Raw genomic sequence first — 13,260 nt, forward strand, 5'->3', positions numbered from 1 at the left:
AATGCATTCCTCATTTTAAGAAAGGAACTGTCTTGAAAAAACATAAAAGCCAACTAACGCGCGAAGTCATTAAAGCAACCTACATCTCAGGGTTCAAGGAAATTTGCGTTAGCAACCCTTCTATCTCATTATCTGAAAAAGAAATCACCTTCCTCTCTGGTTATACCTGATTTTACCTGGGTTTTACGGGCACACTGCATTTTCGTTCTGCCGCCGCGGTGGCTCAGCGGTTATGGTGCTCGGCTGCTGACCCAAAAGACGCGGGTTCGATCCCGGCCGCGGCGGCTAGAATTTCTTTGGAGGAGAAATTCTAGAGGCCCGTGTACTGTGCGTTGTCAGTGCACATTAAGGAACCCCAGGTGGTCGAAATTTCCGGAGCCCTCCACTACGGCGTCTCTCATAGCCTTAGTCGCTTTGGGACGTTAAACCAAACCAAACCAAACCAAACCAAGCATTTTCGTTCTAGCCGTGTTAATTGTTGGCGCTCACCCTTCGTATCTTTTACCTTTTTACTGTGTTCTCGCCTTCTCATGTTTTTAGCAAAATTCGCGCCCTCAACTCTGTTTCATTTTTTCCATTAGCGCACACTCAACCCTGTTTTTATATTATCTTGTTTTCCGCGTGTCATTCGTGCTTCATTTCACTGAACTCATTGTATGTGCGATTCTAGTTATCTATTTGATGCCCTGGACATCGTGTGGGTCCCAGTTCGATCGCGCACCTTGATTACCCCCCCCCCCCCCCCCACACCCCTGGCGGGATTTTGCCAGGTATATGTATATAAGTGCGGGTTCAGTTTTCTTGGAAACTAAAATAAAAGTCGGAAGTTGAGCGCTCTGTACTATCTTCGCCTTCTTCTTCCTGCGTTGTGTTGTCACGTAGCAGTTGGTACAGGTAGCGCCGCGTCTAGACGGCACAGGAACGCCAACACCGAGAAGATGCGAACGCACACCGAGACGACAGGATGGATCGTTCAGTTTCGTCTTCTTCAGCAGCGAACAGCGGGGCGCACGAGCTGCGTGCCGAACAGCCGCCGAGCGGCTATTGTTGCAGACGCGGCATTACCCTCTCTCTCGGAAAGAGCATCGGCCCGATGCTTTAAGAAGAAAATAGGGATAAAGAAAAAAAACAGTAACTTGCAGCACTTAGTCACTAAATGTCTCGCGAAAAATAGGGCTTCATCCGCACTACATGAACAATCTCTGGTCTCTGCTGACGGCGAGTAGTCCGGGAAACCCCATCCTGGAGAACTTCATAGGTTACGTCGCTTAGCTGACGGAGAACTCGGTAGGGGCCGAAATACTGCTTGAGCAGTTTTTCTTAGAGACCACGGCGTCGAATGGGGGTCCATACCCACACTTTGTCGTTCGGGGCGAACGTCATCAGTCTGTGGCGGTGGTTGTAACGTCGGGCGTCGCGGTCTTGTTGGTTCAGGATGCGCACTCTTGCAAGTTGTCGACCTCCTTCTGCGCGAAGCGTGAACCCCTCGGCGCCAACGTCGGGGTCGCGGCCATCATGGGGCAGCATTGCTTCCAACATTGTCGACACTTCGCGGCCGTACAACAGACAGAAGGGCGTCCTCCGCGTGGTTTCATGTTGAGCCGTGCTATACGCGAAAGTAATATATGGCAGGATATCGTCCCAAGATCGATGCTCAACGTCAACATACATGGACAGCATATCGACGAGAGTTTTGTTGAGGCGCTCGGTCAGGCCACTCGGTCAGGCTCGGTCAGACATGCTAAGCAATCCCTTTTGCTTTGCACTTCAGGTCTTTCTCGAAGCCCTGCTAGCGCCGCGTGAGTGGTATCAAGCGACACGTGCGAACCATGTTCAAGGATTGGATGCCGTATCAGCAGTACTGCTTTCCGACGGAGTCATCACTGAACCAGACCAACCTTGGCTATCAGCTTCCACACCTTTGACGACATCGGGGACGTCATGTCACCTGGCACATCCATAAGTCTACCGCCGGAGCTTTTTATTTTATTTATTTATTTACAGAATACTGCAGGCCCTTCTGGGCCCTAGCAGGAGGGGCAATACAGTGCAAAATGAATATACAAAATAAAACACTTAAAGAAAATTCGAAACACAAAGCAAATAAGTTAGATGGCGTCAATCTTCTATTTCTTCAATGGAGTCAATGTCACATAGTGCTGTTAAAGGTAAAGCATTCCATTCAGTTACGGTGCGGGGGAAGAAGGAGTATTTAAATAGGTTAGTTCTGGCGGTGAATGGAGTTAGTGAATCAGAGTGGCGATGTCTTGTTGGTCGTGGAGCGGAAAATGGCTTGACGTAGGGATCCGGGCACATTGACAACTTGTTATGTTTGAGAAGGAAAAGAAATTTTAATCTGAGTATTTTACGTCTTACCTGCAATGTTTGAATTCGGTTTGCTCGCATTATGGCAGTGGGTGAGTCGGTTGAACGGTATATTGAAAAGATGAATCGAATGGCCTTGCGCTGGATCATTTCAAGCGCTTGAATGTTAGTTTTAGTAAATGGGTCCCAGACAATGCAAGCGTATTCTAACTTGGGTCTGATTAATGATGAATAGGCTAAAAATTTCAAGTCCGCAGGAGCATTCTTCAGTTTGTGCTTGAGGACACAAAGTTTACGAAACCCTGATGCGCATACGTTACTTATGTGTTTGTTCCAGCTTAGATTATTAGTTATCGTCACGCCAAGATATTTATATTCAGTTACCTCCGAAAGTGGAAATGATGGAAGAGCGTAAGGGTATAAAAGGCTATTTTTTTTCTTGGTTAATCTCATAAATACGGTTTTCTGAGCGTTAAGTTTCATGTCCCACTGGTTGCACCAATCCAGAATATTGTTTAGGTTTAAACTGAGTAATAGTTGGTCTTCACGACATGTAATTACATTAAACAAAACACAGTCATCTGCAAACAGCCGGATTTGAACGGGATGAGTAACTACTTTTACAATGTCATTCACATATATTAAAAATAACAGGGGACCGAGGACACTTCCTTGGGGAACACCAGAAGAGACAGGCAGGCTGTGTGAATAATGGTCGTCAATACTAACAAACTGCTGTAACAAACTGTTCTTCGCCAGTGGGCATGTCAGCAGCAGACACGGCAACATGCAATCCCTTTTGCTTTGTACTTCAGGTTGGTAATCTCAAATATGAACATTGTTTTCGAAGTGACAATCGTTTTTTAGTGCTGCTGCCCTGCCCACTGAGCGTTCAGTGCTTTCTGTCTTGTGTTATTACATTATCGAAAGATCTGTTGTCTTGTGGCGATATTGAAGCAAATCCTGGTCCAACTGAAAAGGGATGCTATCGGAGTTACTAGCAGGCCAGGGTAAGATTACTTCAACAATGGAGGGCCTGCAGGCATCACAGAACAAGATAGAAGACAAGCTTTCCTTTTTAACTCAGCGGATTGACGGTATTGAGAGACAGTTATCCCGCCTGAATGTCTTAGCCACGAAGGAGAAAGATATGGAATCTACCATATCAGAACTTCAGGGGCAGCTTACTTTAGTTAGAAACCAGATGGATGTCTCAGAAAACAGAGGTAGAAGAAATAACCTTATTTATGGTATAGAGGAGGACAGCATTGAGTCTAACCATGAACTGGAAGAGAAAGTAACAAGCGGCGTTTTTCGGGAAAAGCTGGGTTTAACTGTAAGTGGCGTCGAAAGATGCCATAGAATGGGTAAAAAAGAAGCAAGCAAGCAAGGTGCGACCTGTCATTTTAAAACTCCTCGACTTCCGTGAAAAATTGTCCATATTACAATCATGTCATAAGCTCAGACTCCGGCATATCAATAGCTGAGGATTATTCAAAACGAGTTAGAGAAATACGTAAACAATTATGGAAACGCTGTGAAGAAGAGAGAGACGAAGGAGCCAAAGCAAAGTTATTATTCGATAAACTAAGCGTTGATAACGTCCTATTTGGTTGGGACGAAGCGAAAGGTTCTCGCTTCAGGCTTAAAAATAAATCAAACTGACTTCTCACCAATAAACCTCGGACCCTGAAAATATTAAATGTTAATTGTAGGAGTGTTCTAAACGAGACTGCAGAGTTGGAGACTCTTCTCCTTTTGCACGATCCAGAAATTGCGGTTTTGACTGAGACTTGGCTTAACGGCACAGTATTTGACAGTGAGTTTGTACCCACTGGTTACAGTTCGTACAGAAAAGACCGTGATGGTAGAGGTGGAGGCGTTAGCATACTCTTTAAGTCAACCTTTTCAAATTTTCCCAATGTCTGATATACCCAATGTAGAGTGCATTTTTTGTAAAGCATACTATGGAAATGTTAGATATGTTATTGCAGCAATGTACAGGCCCCCTAGTTCTACCGTTTCCGTTCTAGACGATCTCAAACAATATTTGTACACGAATGTCAAAGCTGATTTTAATTTACCTAATATAGACTGGTCGACGTCCTCACTTGAAAAACATGACGCTTTAGGCGAAGCAATGTTGGACATTGCTTTTTTCTTTGATTTATTGCAAATTGTGGAACAAAGCACAAGAAATAAATTTGATCAAAGCACAAGAATTCAGGGCACTTATCAGTCAGTCCTTGACCTATCTTTTGTCAGCGGACCTATCTTTTGTCAGTGGGCTCGGCGGCACTACTGGCATGCGGTGCGCTGAACCTTTCGTCTTCATTGTGCAGTTCGCCCTTGGACTGATTCTTCATGGTACTGCCAGCGGCATCGAACCTTCCGAGATAGCCTGGGTGACCTCGCCGGTGAACGGAACTCGTTTCCATGCGTGCGATTCCCTTACGACAGCGGAATTTCTTCGACCACATCACCCGGGAGCAGCAACGTGCGAGCACATTTCTACGCATGATCTGCTGGGAGCTCCACCACATGAATGGACTACATATACCCTTCCCAGGAATTGCATCGGCAGTGGGCTCGGCGGCACTACTAGCATGCGGTGCGCTTATCCTTTCTTCTTCATTGTGCAGGTGAGCAGGCGTTTTGGCAAATGCTTCCGCTCTAGCGACCGTTTCTTGGTAGTGCTGCCGTGCCCGCAGCTGTGTCTTGAAGTGTTTGATGTTGCTGTATTCCTGTGCAAACTCCTCCTGTTGTCAGGGGACGTCGAAACAAATCCTGGCCCTGAAATGGCACAAATCGCTAAACAACTGAAGGATATTGCGGAAGATATTAAAGAAGTAAAGGAAAAACGGCTGACAGACATAGAAAACAAGTTAGGTGCCATAACACTTCTAGAAACTAAAGTGCAGTCTTGTCAAACTGAGATTTCTAGCATGAATCACGTAATAAAAACCCTGGAAAAAAAAAGACGATCTTGCGAACAGAAGCAGGAGATCCAACTTAATTGTTTATGGACTACCAAAAGATGAAGAAGAATCAACCGAAACTCTGGAGCAGGCTGTCAACAAAAGTATCATTCAAGATACCCTAAAGCTCGATCCAGTTGCCTTTGAACGTATTCACCGGTTAGGCAGGCCGCAGGCTAATAGGAATAGACCGGTAATTTTTAAACTACTGGATGCCCGTAACAAGTCGGCAATACTGAAGCAAGGTTTTAAACTTAAAGACACGAAATATGCCATTGGGGAAGATTTCTCTCCGAGAATTCGAGAAATCAGAAAAAAACTGTGGAACAGTGCCAAAGAAAATCGACAAAAAGGGGAGAAAGTTTCGCTTGCCTTCGACAAATTATTTATAAACAGCTGTGCCTTTGTTTGGGATGACGAAACGAACGACAAAGTTCCGCAAAAAAAAACGAAGAGCAGGAGGAGACAGTCGAAAAAAGGAGCCTACCAACGACACCGGGAAGAGCACGATTAAAGCACCGACCATCATAAATGTAAACGCAAGGAGCATAGTAAACAAAGTAGAATCTTTAGAAAACCTATTAATTGATCGGGAACGTGATATGGTTGCCGTCATGGAGACTTGGCTTTCACCAGAAATTTCGAGCCATGAAATCCCACCACCCAACTACTCAGTCATTCGGAAAGACCGAGACTCCCGTGGCGGTGGTGTGGCTCTCTTGATAAAGAAAACCCTGCCGTTTGTTACGCTCCCAGATGTGTCAGGTGCTGAAAGCGTATTCTGCAGACTTCTCTGCAACAATACTACTGTCTGTGTAGGCTGTCTGTATAGGAGCCCCTCTTCAGGAGATGAGTGCATTTCTGTCATTCATGACTTCCTTCAACAATATGCTTGCAGCACTAGAATAATTCTCATGGGCGACTTTTACCTTCCGGACGTGGACTGGATAACTATGCAACACACATGATCATCTTCAGAAGCTCTTTTTGACTTAATGCTCTCCTTTAATCTCCACCTAATTATCCTAGAACCAACGCGCAAGCAAGGATCAGCAAACAATATCCTCGATCTTATACTAATCAGTGATCACTTTCTAGTACACCAAGCGCAGACAGAAATCATTGAAGGCATCTGATCACAACATACCATTATGTTTGTTACCTCTAGACTGCTCAATAAAAAAACGATCTGATGTAAAGACAACACTGAACTTCGGTAAGGCTGATGATGCCAGCATATTAACCTACCTCGCACATGAATTTGAAGCATTCAGTGAAATGGTCTCCGACCCCTCAATCAATATGAACAGGGTTTGGCTTCATTTTAAGACTGGTTTCACACTGCATAACTACTCATGTTCCACTAAAAACCAAGCGTCCACAAAGAAACAGTCCATGGGGTAACAAGAGATGTCATCCACGCTAAACGTCATGTGAAAAGGTTGCGTATTTCTATCAAAAATCATGGTTCATGTCCTTCTAAAACTACAAAACTAGCGTGCGCAATCGCAAAGTTCAGAGAGATAGGCAAACAGGCCAAGAAACACTATTTTAATGTAACGCTGCCTAACTTTCTGACAAACAACCCGCATAGATTTTGGAACCATTTCCGCCCAACTTAAAACCTGTTAACCGACTTGTCTCCTGAGGATAGAGCTAACAATGCTAATGCGTACAACACGTTTTTTTCACTGAAGTTTCACAAAAGATGACGGTAATCTCCCGGGCTTTTATGGCAATCAAACATCACGCATTGACCCTTTAATCATATCAGATGCGGGCATTTTTAATCTATTACTCATGCTTGACCCTAAAAAATCACCCGGACCAGACAATATCCCAAACGATTTCTTGAAACGATACGCAGAATGGTGCAGCAGATACTTGGGTCTGATATTTCGTAAATCTCTCTCGTCATCAACTTTGCCCGACGACTGGAAGAAGGCAAAGATTATACCAATACACAAAACAGGAGACACCACATTACCATCGAATTATAGACCAATATCTCTCACCAGCACGGCTTGCAAGATGCTCGAGCATATCATCCTTAAACACCTAACAAACTTCCTTGATACTCACAATCTGTTATCATCAAACCAACATGGATTCCGTCATGGGCTATCAACCGTCACACAGCTTACAGAGGTTGTGCATGACCTTGCATTCGTCATCAATAACTGTAGCCAGACTGACATTATATTGAAGGAGGGCAGAAAGTTGGGCAAGTTGGTAAACATTCATGATGGGTTTCAAAGCGCGACAAGACGAAGACGAAAGGAAGAAAGAAGCACACACGACAAAGCGCTTGTCGTGTGTGCTTCTTCCTTTCGTCTCCGTCTTGTCGCGCTTTCAAACCCCTCATGACATTATATTATTGGACTTTTCCAAAGCATTCGATGGCATCTGCCACAACAAATTAATAGCAAAGTTACGGGGTGCCATCGGGGATGGGGAAATTTTAGATTGGATTTCAGATTACTTATCAAACCGGACACAATTCGTACTGTTTCAGAACATGGAATCTGCGACAGTACCCGTCATATCAGGTGTACCTGAAGGATCCGTGTTGGGGCCACTGTTATTTTTAGTTTTCATCAACGACATAACCAACAATATCGATTCTAACATCAAACTATTCGCCGATGACTGCATTATCTAAAAAACAATTAACAGCTACGAAGACCACATATCACTCAGCGATTCATTGAACAAAATAACCGAATGGTGCAAAACATGGCAAATGACGGTAAACACGACTAAATCTGTTTGCATGACGGCAACAAAAAAAGGCAACCTTATGATTTTCCGTACTTTGTTAATGGCAGAATAATGACGAAAGTTCACCAGCATAAGTACTTAGGCATCACACTAACTTCTGACCTCAGGTGGGACGCGCACATTGCTAGCATAACCTCGAAAGCATTACGCAAACTATTTTTTCTTCGAAGGTGTCTGCGCCTTGCACCCACATCGACAAAGCTTCTCGCATATACTACTTTCGTTCGACCAGTTTCAGAATACGCTAACACAGTTTGGTTCCCCCATTCAGTGATTAATGTAACAAAACCAGAAAAAGTACAGCGTAAAGCACTGCGGTTTATACACAACAAATATAAGCGCACAGATTCACCAACTAACCTCGCGGCTATTTCGGGTTTAGCGACGCTATCATCAAGAGCGCAACAAGCACGACTAAAATTTTTATTTCACCTGATGCACAACTACTACAAGATAGACGTATCAAAATACATATCTTTCTCGCAATCACGCACGTCGAGGCATAAACACGCGCGCGCGATAACAGAATACTCATGCCATAACGACACGTTCATGTATTCGTACTTTCCCCTCGTGATCAGAGAATGGAATCGCCTTGATCCCTCAATCATAACTGCAACCACATTATCTCAGTTCACGTCACGGATAGAATCCTTATCAATAAACGAATAAAGCAGTTTCACTGACATACTCAACCCCCTCTCATCACTTCATTAGGTTGTTAATTAATCGTGAAGAAAGTCTCTCTTATTTTTTCCGCTGCTGTTTACCCATGTGCTCTAATTGAATTTCTTATGGTAATGCTCCATCCGACTCCTAGACATGTATTTTTCTTTTTCCTTCCTAATGTTTACCTTTTCTTTTATTTTGCTTGTTCCTTTCTGTTCACCCCTGTTTGATTTGTATTCACCTTTTTTTTTTAATTCCAGAGTGCACTGCTCAAATTTTTATCATGTTTGTCATTTTTGTTCGCCCGCCTGCTATGGTCCCTGATAGGACTGGCAGTAGTGTAAATAAATAAATAAATAAATAAATAAATAAATAAATAGGCGCAGATATAAATTACGAAATCGTACCTGCAATTTCGGACCACGAAGCTGTCCTACTCACCATTGCTGATGTCATCTTGGATAGCAAGCCTAAATATCCATCTTACCCAAACTTTTCTCGAGCCGATGATGTATCAATCATTGACATACTTTCGCTTAACTTTGATGCCTTTTCAGATAGCACGGATGATGTGCATTCGCTTTGGTGCAAGTTAAAAAAATTAGTAAAAGAGTGCACTGACCGTTTTGTCCCGCTGATAAGTAAAAAGAAAAACGGCAGGAGCCCCTGGATCTCCCGTGAGACGTTACGACGTTACGAAATGTGCCTTACAAGGTTCTTCCTGCAAGTGTCGGGCAAGGTTTGAGATGACAAAGATTCTAGGCAGGAGTAAAAGCCCGGCTTGTCTTCTGCGTAAGTGATGCTTCGTTGCAGATCTATGCTGCTGAAGTTATAAGATTGCGGTCTTTGTGATGTGTGTGCCTGCTCTACCTTTGTGCATGCTCTCCTTTTCTGTTGTTGTTTCACCCCATTAAACAGTTGGTAGTTGCGCTCGTGAACTGTTGCATGTGTTTTTTTCTGTGTCCTGTCTAAGTTGTTGCGCAATTCACTTATATACTAGTGCCACTTAGCCCCATGAGGGATTCCAAGAGTTTGGCAGTGAAAGCGGTGCCTCTATTCGTGATAATTAGTGCTGGAGCGCCATGCCGGAGGACGATGCGTTCCACAAAAAATTTCGCAGCCTCGGCTGCTGTGCCGCGCTGGAGGGCCTTGGTTTCAGCGTAGCGTGTAAGGTAATCTGTGGCGACGATAATCCATCGGTTTCCCGAAGATGAAGTTGGAAAAGGGCCGAGAAGGTCCATGCCAACTTGCTCAAATGGGAGTCTGGGCACTTGAACGGGATGTGAAAGTCCAGGTGGCTTAACAGGTGGTGTTTTCCGTCGTTGACAAGTACGGCATGTGCGCACGTAGCGTCGTACAGTCACCGCAAGCTTAGGCCAGTAATAGCTCTTTTTGATCCGAACCAGAGTGCGGGTATAGCCGAGGTGACCGGCGGTGGGCTCGTCGTGACACGCCTGCAAGATTTCTTCCCGGAGATTTGCTGGAACGACGAGGAGGTAGTCGCTTCCGGTTGGAGAAAAGTTGGCTTTGTACAGCACGTTGTTGCGCAGACAAAAGGAGGACTGGGTTCTTGCGAATGGCTGGGGAACCTTCGTGGTACGTGTTTTCAGAAAGTCGATGAGAGGTTTCAGCGCCGGGTCCTCACGTTGCTGACTGGAAATAGTCGTCGCGTCTAGGGCTGCGATGAGAGGAAAGTCCGGTTCGTCGTTGTCGCGCGCAGCCTCGACTGAATGTCTGGACAAGCAGTCGGCATCGTTGTGCTGGCGCTCTGATTTGTACACGATGGACATGTCGAACTCCTGAAGACGTAAACTCCAACGCGCAAGGCGGCCAGAGGGATCCCGTAAGTTCGTCAACCAGCAGAGAGAGTGATGGTCGGTTACGACTTGAAAACGCCGGCCGTACAGGTAGGGTCGAAATTTCGTCACAGCCCATACCACGGCAAGGCATTCTTTTTCGGTCGTGGAATAATTAGATTCAGCACGAGACAGAGTGCGGCTGGCGTATGCTATCACACGCTCAGCGCTGTCCTTCCACTGGACGAGTACAGCACCGAGGCCCACGTTGCTGGCATCTGTGTTGACCAGAGTCTCCGCAAGAGAATCGAAATGACCGATGACAGGCGCGGTTTGCAAGCGTCGCCGTAATTCATCAAATGAATGCTGCTGTTCTGTCCACGCGAATGGAACGTCCTCTCTTGTAAGATGCGTAAACAGTGCAGCAAGTCGGGAAAAGTTGGCAATGAACCACCGGTAATACGCGCAAAGGCCCAAATAACGCCGGACCGTTTTTTTTATTTATTTGGGAATACTGCAGAGTCAGCTGACTCCAAGCAGGAGTGGACACAAAAAAAAACAATTACAAGAATCAAGAATACAAGAATACAATAATACAAGAATACACGAATACAAGAAACAATACAAGAATACAAGTACAAGTACAACTTCACCCCAGCATTTTTAGGTTTTTAATGAACTCTTGCGCACTGGGACTGTCGACAATATTCTTAGGTAATTTATTCCAGGCGCGTATGGTTCTCGGAAAAAATGAATACTTAAAGGTATCGTTTAGGGGGCTATATTCATGAATCATTTTCCCGTTATCAAAACGCGAGCTTGTGCGTAGTGTGTGAGGGGTAATGAAATTATGATTGTTGATGTCTATTATATTGTTATATATTAAATACAAGTATTTTAATCTGCATTCGGAACGCCTCGCTCGTAGTGTCTCGAGACCAAGATAATCAATCATTTCTGTCACGCTGTCAGTGCGTTTATATTTATTACAAATGAATCTCGCCGCGGTTCTTTGAACCATTTCTAATTTGGAAATATTTTTCTTTGTGTAAGGGTCCCATAGACACGAGGCGTACTCCAGACATGGCCGAACCAACGCTTTATCCGAAGGAGTGGGAAAGTTGGTGACGGCAGCCGTTTTAGCAGGATCCGGCTGGACTCCACGATGGCTGACGACATGGCCCAGAAAAAGGAGCTCCTCATAACGAAAGTCGCATTTCTCGGGCTTCAACGTCAGGCCGGCAGATCTTATAGCCTGTAGCAGGGTCAGGAGGCGCTGGAGGTGTTCTTCGAACGTTGGCGAAAATACGACGTCGTCCAGGTATACCAAGCACGTCTGCCATTTCAGGCCCGACAAAACAGCGTCCATCATTCTCTGAAATGTTGCCGGAGCCGAACACAAACCGAAAGGAAGGACCTTGAACTCATAAAGGCCACCGGCGTCACGAACGCTGTCTTCTCGCGATCCCGCTCCTCAACTTCGATCTGCCAGTAACCACTTTTTAAGTCCAGCGAAGAAAAGTAGCGCGCGTGCCGCAGCCGGTCAAGAGAGTCGTCAATGCGTGGCAAAGGGTAGACGTCTTTCTTGGTAACCTGGTTAAGCTTCCGGTAGTCAACGCAAAATCGCAGACTACCATCCTTCTTCTTAACCAAAACCACAGGCGAAGCCCACGGGCTCCTCGATGGCTGAATAACACCATCCTGCAGCATCTCTTGGACTTGTTCAGCTATGGCTTCGCGCTCCCGCAGTGAGACACGGTATGAGTTTTGTCGAATTGGTCGGGTACTGTAGTCCGTAATGATGCGGTGCTTAGCGAGAGGAGTCTGTTTGACTGCCGACGTCGACGAGAAACAGTCTTGGAACTGATGCCGAAGTCCGACTAGGCTTTCCCTATCGGTTTGGGGTAAGCCTGGGTTCACGTCGAGGATCAACTCAGGTGTGCAACAAGTGGACGTTTCCCTCTGGAGGGCAAAGCAGTTGTGAGTTTCGTCGATGCCCTCGAAGAATGTGACCGCAGTGCCCTTGCCGTTCGGTCCCGAAATTCGTTAGAAGGACATCTGCCAGGCCGTTCCGTAGCGTGACGATACCCCTCGCGATGCAGACCCCATGAGAGAGCACAAGCGCAGTGTTCTGTGCTGCTACGCCGTGAGCACTGCATCGGTCGACACAAATGATGGTAACGAGGGTACAGGATCGCGGAGGCACGGTCACATCGGCGTCGATTATGCGCAGGGCCGCTCGCGTGGTTCGGTGTCGGCTGAAATCGTTCCAGGGGTCGAAAATGTTACCAGACGACCAGGAAGGTTTATGATGGCACCATGCTAGCGCAAGAAGTCCATTCCGAGGATGAGGTCTTTGCAGCACTGCGGCAGAACAACAAAAGTGCCAACAAAATCAGAATTCGCAATGGTGACTCGAGCAGTGCAACTTCCGACAGGCGTCATGAGGTGACCGCCAGCAGTACGAATTTTAGCTCCATCCCATTCTGTCTTTACCTTGCTGAGGCGATCCGTGAGGTGCTTGCTTATTATCGAAAAGACCGCGCCTGTATCTACTAAAGCAGTCACTGGGTGCCCGTCAACGTGAATGCGGAGGTCGGCGCTAACTGCATCGGCGTCAGGGAAACTCGGTGTCACAGAATCGGGCTGCAGCGGCATCGGGATCTCGGCATCGCGCTCCGGCGGCGTTCGGGGGTCTTCGTTATATTCGC

General features: G+C 45.8%; 2 pseudogenes; both read left to right on the forward strand.

Annotated features, from left to right (window-relative positions):
• Positions 1-1,738: 1,738 nt before the first annotated feature.
• LOC149327718 (uncharacterized) lies at positions 1,739-3,990 on the forward strand (annotated as a pseudogene).
• A 641-nt stretch (positions 3,991-4,631) lies between these two features.
• LOC149327719 (uncharacterized) lies at positions 4,632-5,834 on the forward strand (annotated as a pseudogene).
• Positions 5,835-13,260: the final 7,426 nt, after the last annotated feature.

Source organism: Amblyomma mixtum, chromosome 10 (genome assembly GCF_055824585.1).
Source record: "Amblyomma mixtum isolate Tamu chromosome 10, ASM5582458v1, whole genome shotgun sequence".
In the NCBI taxonomy this organism is placed as follows: Eukaryota; Metazoa; Arthropoda; class Arachnida; order Ixodida; family Ixodidae; genus Amblyomma; species Amblyomma mixtum.